This window comes from Protopterus annectens, chromosome 7.part0 (genome assembly GCF_019279795.1).
Source record: "Protopterus annectens isolate FY-2018-M chromosome 7.part0, PAN1.0, whole genome shotgun sequence".
In the NCBI taxonomy this organism is placed as follows: Eukaryota; Metazoa; Chordata; order Ceratodontiformes; family Protopteridae; genus Protopterus; species Protopterus annectens.
This window is the reverse complement of record NC_056739.1, coordinates 1,122,473,183-1,122,482,006: the sequence shown is the minus strand read 5'-3', so window position 1 is coordinate 1,122,482,006 and position 8,824 is coordinate 1,122,473,183.

Here is an 8,824-nt window from a genome sequence, read left to right as displayed (position 1 = left end):
GCAAAATGATATGTGACACCTCTAAAAAAGTAGTTCTAAACCTCTGAAACCATTTAAATGAAAACATACATTAAATAAACTTACCATTTCCTCACGGATATCCAACTATGGAGTGTGTATATATATATATATATATATATATATATATATATATATATATATATATATATATAAATGACTTGGTGGTGTCTGAGAGTCCTCTCACATGGGGGGTGCTGCAGATTCCCCCTGCAAAAAAGCTTTGTATTAGTTTGCTGATTGTTGTTTTCAGCAAAACAATTTTGGAGGTTTAGGCATCACTGATATTACCTTTGATGAGTCAGCATGAATCCTATAAGCATTTATTTAACTCCAGATCAGTACTACCAACCAATTATGTACTAGCGTAATCAACAAGTCACTGATGCCTGCACAACTGATAGCTGTAGATATTCTTGTTGCAGTAGACTGATAAAAAAGCCAGTATGATACTATGATTTTTAAACACTTTTATTAAATTATCATTTAAGACATAAGCAAACATACATTAACAGAAAAGAAAACAAACCATAATAACATTTTTCTTACCATTTACATACTTTATACATCGCATATATTTGTTTTTTGTTTTTTGTATCTTCAGTCCAACATTACATAAATTGCTAAATTCCTGTCTTCCTTTGAACCTCACTCCTCCTCCTCCATCTGAACATTATTCTCCATGTATTGTTCCCACAGATTCCATTTATTTCTATGTAATTTGCTCCTTCCCTTTTCTAAAGATCCCTCTTCCAGTTCTTTTATCTCTTTTATATTTCATACTTCAAATACAGTTGGCTTAAACTTTGATTTCCATTTTCTAATAACTGCTTTTTTGGCAGCCAGTGGAATTAAAAGTTAACAAGTTCTTACTATGTGTAGGAAATTCAGACCCTGTGTCCTATATAAAAAAAATTGTATCCTTCATTACACGCATTTGCTCTCCCAACACTTCTGACAGAGTACTCTGTAGGGAATTTTTAAAATCTGCCACCTCATTGCGCTCCCAAAACACATTTCCGTTTATCTCTTTCTTTCCAGTCACACCTCCAACATTTGCTATCTAACTGAGGGAAAATTGTTTGAAGTCTGCTCAGGATATAAAATACTTATGCAAACACTTCCAAGTAAAGATCCTAAACCTTCTGGACTTTGTTGCATACTTGGGAGGCATTCATAGGTCCTCCCATTGCTCTCTTTTAGATTGCTTTTTAGTTATCTGTTTGCAATCTTTTCTAACCTCCTCTGGTTGATTTGTATAGTTATCATACAATATTTAATATGACCTACTAAATGCCTCTTTTTTAACATGAACTTCTGTTCTAGATTTGACTAACCCCCCTCCCCAAGCAGGTCTTTCACTTAAAATCCCCCTATCCCTTTCTATTTGCCTATACTCTGATATCAATCCTTGGTAGGGAAGGCAGTCTCTAACCTGCAGTTCAGACATCTCCTTGGCCTCATCCCACTGTATTACTTTTTCCCTCTCTAGTTATTTGCTCCCAATACCTCAGTTCCTTTGCCTCCTCTTGCCTATTTTTTGTACTACTACTACTTGCATTTATCCCTATTGGCAGACTCACCTTTCTGCATTCTTATGTTGGCTTAATTCTTGGACTACTTTCTGCTACTTTTCAAATATAATATTCTATATGGCTGTTATTACTCTCCTTAAGGATATGCATCCAAAACGTCACTTTCTCTATTTCTTGAACTTCCCCCACTTCATTATCATCCCTTTCCATTTTGAATTATAAACTTCTGCTTGCATTATGTAATTGAGCATTAACTGTGTAACTCTAAAATATCCCTTCAAATCAGGTAATCTCAAGCTACCTTGGTCTACTGAAAGGAATAACTTATCTCACTTAACTCTTGCCCTCTTTCCCTCCCAGATAAATTCCTTCAACTTTTTATTAATTATTGTCCACACCTTCTCTGGTTGATAAAAATATGTTTGACCCTTATAAAAAAATGAAAGGGATTAAAACATTTTCACTTCTCGTATCTCACTATCCAACATCCATAAACCAGAGCTTCCAGTTTCTCAGTTTTTGTATTATCTTTTGTTTAGTCTCTTCCCACATATCCTTAGCTGCCATAGCAGAAGCCTTTTTATTCCATACTCCTAAATAATTCATCTTATTGTGTCCCCATAAATATGGGTATTGCCAAACAAATTTGTGAGTGGGTGCATAATTTATGGCTATATCCTTTGTTTTATCTTCATTAACTTTATAACCTGAGAAGACTTAAAAATGTCTCAAAATATTCAACAAAATTGAGATGTCCATTTCTGGATTTATCAGGTACAAAATAATATCATCTGCAAATAAAGCCAACTTGTCTTGATAACCATACCAATTATATCTTTGCATTTCTGAGTCCCTTATTTTCTTTGCCAATGGTTTAAATATAAAGTGAATAACAAAGGGGAAAGAAGCCACCCCTGCCTAGTTCCTCTTTTCAAATACAACTTATCAGTGATGAACCCTCCCATTTTAATTTTTACCTCTGATCTTTTGTATATCTTCCTAATTAACCTTAATATTGTATCAGGGAGTGCAAATGCTTCCATTGCCCTAATCATCAAATCACAGCTTTCTCTGTCGAATGCTTTCACAGCATCAAGACCCACCAAGAACAGTGATATTTTCTTATATTCTGCTTCCCTCTGGTCATCATTGTTCTATTAATTTTGTCAAATATTTGTCTCCCCTCCACAAAAACACACTTATCCATATCTATTAATTTTGGCAACACCTTTGCCATTCTGTTAGCTAGTATAGACATAAACGCTTTATAATCATGGTTTAAAATTGAAAATTCATCTGTATGAAGCTGGGTCTAATGAGTCTTTACTGTCTTTAGGTAATATAGCCACCAGAGGTTTCTTCCAAGATATTGGTGCTTCTCCTCCTTTTAAAATTCTGTTAAACTAAATCATTCAGATCTTTGTCTCTTTCTTCCCTCCTAACTTTCAATCTTCTCCAGGAATACCATCTGCTCCTGGAGAATTTCCTAAAGATTGACTATACATCACTGTTTTTATCTCATTCCCTTCTGTCTCAACTGTTAGTTGTTGTGTCTCATTTACCTCTAACCTTGGCATAATTAAGTTTTCCATAAGTATTACCATTGGTTTTCTTTTTCTTTTTTTTTTTTGATTTCCATATTTCTCTGCTTTATACAAATTTTCATAAAAATTCTGAAATATCTCTAAAACTGCTATAGGATGGTTATTTTTCTTTGTTATAGATTCCTTAAGTTTGGCAACAAATCTTTCTAGTTTCTGCTGCCTAAGTCATTTTGCTAAAAGTTTTTGTGCTGTATAGAGTTATCAAAAAATATTTGCTTAACAGCAATCTTTCTAAAGTCATGCATATTATCCAGATACTCCATTATTTTCTCCTTAGCACTCTGTATTTGTGCCTCTTCTTGTTCAGTGAGATTCCCCTTATTCTGCAATATTTTACATTTTGTCAGCTCCTCGAAATAATTCCTAACACTAACCATATCTCTTTCTATTTTATTTCTACCTTGTTTTTAAGCTCCATTTTCATTTGATCCCATTCAGTAGTTACAACTTTTGAAGATATTTCTATTTTTCTAAGTTTGTTTGTGTCTTTCGGCTTTTCCCGGTTAGGGGTCGCCCCAGCGGAACTCCGGTCCGCTAATGATTGGCAGTAGAGTTTTATGTGCTGGCTTGCCGGGCCTAATGCACAACCTTCAACGAAGGAACACCCGTTCACGCAGGTCGCCACACAGAAGACGCTCTAACTGAGAATCGAACGGGCAATGTCTAACTGTGAGGCGACAACGCTACCACAGCACCACCACCGTACTATTTCTATTTTTCTAAGTAAATTTTGAATAATTTCCACTACCTACTGTCTAAATTCCTGTCTTTTTAGCAGGTAGGTAGGAAAGCACGAGTGTCATATTTTTAGTTCTTTACCCTAATATTTTTATCTTTGTTTTTATTGGTGCATGATCAGAAATAATTATTGGCTATGTGCTGAAGCTTTCAATTAAATGTAAATGTTCCTGTGAAATATAAACTCTATCTAGTCTAATCCAATTACTGTACCTTGGGGAATAATATATAAATTGTCTCCGAGTTACTACTTCTAAATGCATATGTTCCATACCAAATATTTTTTTATAAATTTCTTCAGAAATCTACCCTCTTTTTTATATCTTTCCCTTTTAGGTCCCCTGATACATCTTCACTATTGCAAATCAAATTCCAGTTCCCACCTATAAGTAATATTCACTGCTGAAAGTTGGTTATTTCTCCCAAAATGTTCTTAAGCTCCATAATAGCAGTTTTGGGTGGAATATATATATATACATATATATATATATATATATATATATATATATATATATATATATATACCTACCACAAATCTACCATTACTAATAAAACCCCTCTAGCAATTGATACAATTACTCCCCTTTTCCTTTGTCCCTAATATTTTGCTGAATATACATCCTGAAATCCTTTTTTTGTCAAATTCACATGTTCATTTCTTTCCAACTGTGACTCTTGCAGCATTGCTATTTGCATTCTGCATTTCTTAATATAATCCAATGCTCTTTTCCTTTTTGTCTATACTTGTAAGGCCATTTACATTCCAAGATAATATAGTTAGAGTATCCCTGATGATAAAACGCTATTGTTCCCACCTATTATACATGACATTTTTTTTAATGTGTATTTCTAACTTTTGTGTTATATGCACACACTAGTGTTTGGAAAGCTGATCTTTTCTACAGTTGTTTCTTCTCATCTTCAGTTGAATCTATGTCACTTTTTCAAGACTGTTTGCTTTAATCAAAGCCCTCAAACCGAAAAAAACTAAATACATTTTAAAGCATCTCCATCCACTATTAACTTAGAACAAACATACAAAACTTTGCACATCTTCAAATTAAAGTAGGACATAAAGACAGGCCAATGCCTAGCTCAGTGGAAATATAACATACAGAAGGTGAAATACAGTAAAATTTGTATGCAGGGGAGTGAATTTAGGTTAATGGCTAAAAGTGTGAGGCTTTAGTATAGTGGTAGGGAAGGAAACTTGATGGTTTAAAATTGCACTAAAGGATGGTTGTAATTAGTCCAAAAAAGAAAGAAAATTTCTGTTAGATAGTAGTTAAAAATGGTAATCTGACTTATTAAAACAGGAAGCTTAAAACTGCACTTATAAAACAGTTCAAATAATTTATATTACTGTAGAAGAAGTAGCACTGTAAGTAAGCCCGTTTATAAACAGTATAATGTGTAAGCAGGTGCTAAATATTTTATTTTTTATTTTATTTAAAATTGTTAACTGGGTTAGAACATTGGTCTTACAGGTTTAGCACATGAGCTTAAAGTAGAAAATACAATAATGTACAGAATAGAAAATTAATATTACAGCATACAGTGTGACAAGAAGGTAATAGACAATCATTAGGCATACAGTACAAATTCAGTCTGAAACATTAAAACTAAACTATAACATGAGAAATTGTCACTAGGAGAGGAATTAATTAAAGAGGTAAAGAAATACCATCACAAATAGGGAATGTAAAGAGTGTGAGAGAAATTAGTTGTGACTACGTACATCTTATAAACAGCTTACATCCTGGGTGTTTTTTTAAAGTGGGTGAGTATATCTAAACACTGGTGTACATGTGTGAATAACAGATTAAATGGGATGCTGGTAGAATTAGGTAACTGCATCCATTGTGTAACAGGTGCAAGATGTGTCTTTGAAGACAAAGTGATTCAGTTCCTTCCTAAATACTTTAAAGGAGGAATATTATTTAAGGGAGATTGGAAGAGATTCCCAAACCTGTGATCCTAGTTTACAGAAGCGGTGATCTCAACAGTATAGCTTTAATTTGCATTTCTGGAGGGAGATTATATTGGGGAGGAAGGGACCTATAGTTGTGGACTGAAGTATGTGAAAATAAACAATTGGCAAAGAATGGAGAGGACTGGGGTTTGATAAGTAATATAATCCTTTAAAATCTGCTTCCTCTAGGTTACTCTGTGCCTCATTAGGTATAAAATGGTAAAGGAACTGCATGGAATTTGTGCTCGGATGTCCTTAATAACTGCATGAAATAGTCAAAGAAATGACTCTGTGAGGAACACAGTGAGAGTTATATTAAGCAAGTTCATGTGTTCACGTGCTTGGCATGACTTTTGATGGCTACTTGGAAAAACCTAAGGCTTATGATATTCTTAATTACAATTAAAAAAGAAGTCCTAGACTACCAGACTAATAGTTTGAAAAGGCGTGGTCTCTTCTTTTAAGGTTAGTGTGAGGAATCTCAGGTATGCTGCCACCATTTTTGCCGGATCTGACATAAAAGTGAATCTTCTTAAAATGTGAGTAGCAGGCCGGGAAACTGCTGTAGTAAAGGTTTTGAAGATAAGGCATCATAAAGCAAAATTAGCCCTTTCTTTGATAGAGAGCCAAGATGATCTGACCATGGAGAGACAGCAACAATCGTATGTTGGGGAAAACAAAATAAATCTAAGAATTTTGTCAAACAGACATTGAAGGCTGAGTGCTGCACATCTGAAGACAGAGAAGACAGGGTAGTCTGTACTGAAGCAGAGGAATAAGAACTTCAATATCTTTTGAAGAGCTGGCAAGGCCCAGGCATCTGCTAAGTTTGTAGCATAACTTCAGTGATTGATTGACAGATTCATTAATTGATTGATTCCATTCATTTTCTAATCACTTAATCCATTTCAGGGTTGTTGGGGACTAGACCCTGTAAGTTCTGCACTGATTCTATTCTGTAGCACTTTTAGGTGTTCAGAAAAGAAGGACTGGTTCTGCCAGGATCACAGCTATTTCTATTCTGAAGCACTTTTAGGTATGCAGAAAAGTAGGGCTGGTCCTGTCAGGAACACAGATATCTGAAATGGGTTGCTGTTTACAGCGGAAATCCATTAAAATTAATTATTCCCTGTGCAGAAGTTGCAGGAATTGACCTTTTAGAAGCCCTAGAAATCACTACATAGATATTTACTATATTTATGGCAAGCTGTATACTAGAGTAAGTGTAGGTAGCCTTTTCTGGGCAATGTCAAAAATCACAACTTCTACACCTTCAGATGTCCAAGTAAAAGGCAAGCTATGGGTGAAGGTGGGATGGCGTACTGATTCCATTGTATTTATGTACAGTTTAAATATATTAACTCACTGTATTTGTTAACAAGTGCAGTTAGCCAATCTGCTTATATTTTCAAGAAATCTTGTCACAAAATAAAAACAGGAGGCTATGATGTCAGTGATCAAGATACTCCTCTCTGCTGGCTCCCAATGGAGCTGCAAGCAAAATATGTCTGAATGCCATTGTTTGGCAATAGTGCCAAGGGTTGCCTACCCTTGTGAAACAGGAAAAGCAACATAAATCCTCAAGGTCTATAGACTTGTCTGTTTAAGGTGGAGGAATGACAAAGGGGAAAGAATGACAGGTTGTTTTACCAAGGAGTGTTAGTAGTGTAGGTGATCCTGGCTGAGATGAATGTGGAAAAGTAGGGGTCCTAGAAAAGATTGGCGTGGTACTGTTGTACATAGACTGAGAAGTAGTGTTGTGTTGGTTGTGGGATGGTGATATTGTGCACCAAACATTGCACACAGATTTGGGGGATATAGAGCTCTATATCCAAAGATGTGTAACAAATTCTCTTACAGAAAATCTGGAACCAGAAACTATGGCCAAGGGTCAAATACTCAAGCATAGTCAACAAAAAAACAGCACTTTGTGATCTTTCTGTGCTCTACAGTCATAAAGATGCTATTTTTGAAGAGTTGGAGGGCTGTCATGCTGGTGTGTCCAGTCCTGAATCCATGCCACTGACTGGACAGTAGACAGCAACCAGCTGGTTATAACTATATAACTACAGTCTCCAAATGATGAGAGAAAGAACCACTTCTTACAGCTTTATTATTTTCACTCACAGAAATAGATCCTAATTGTTATTCTGCTGTACATGGTTTTATCAGGTTGATATTCTTTAGAGAAAGTACTAACTGAAACCATACTATCCTCTTAAGTGATATAAAATCAGCATTGTGTAATTGTTTTATTTCTAAATAATCTAACAGAAAATACTACCTATTGCTATGGTTACCTTACCTGCAGGAGCTGTGACATATATTAGCACTGTATTATTTTACATAAGACAACTACTTTACACACACAGTAAGGAGAAGCATAGTAATATACTTAGTGTAATTTATACTGACTTGAAAAGGTATGGTATTGTGCTTGTAAAATGTATTACTTATTAACATGTATTTACATTCATGAAAATTAATGGTCATCACATCTATCTGTTTGAGGAAGATGCAGATTTTGCTTATGCATATTTTATGTGATAATGATTCTAGAAATTAGTACACTTTATTGAAAGATATGAATTATACACATTCATCTTTTTATATACATCACAAATTACAAATGGATGTTTTTAATTTACAGGGAGCCTGACACAGTTGCTTTTCTGGTAAGTAGTACTGCATGGTAGACAGCTGCTTATTACCTGTTTGTCACTGAAAATATGTGTGTGTGTTATTTACAGTGTTCATTATTGTGATGTAATATAACTTGTTATGTACATTGCTTGTATATTCTGTATGTGTAATATAATTTATGCAGATTTCAAGTCACAATTAAAGTAGCACGGGACACATAGCTTATACTGTACTAAATACATTATAAAGTCAGTTACTACTTTGCGCCAAACTAGTGTACTGTACAAACATAGAATACTGATCGGTGATATCCT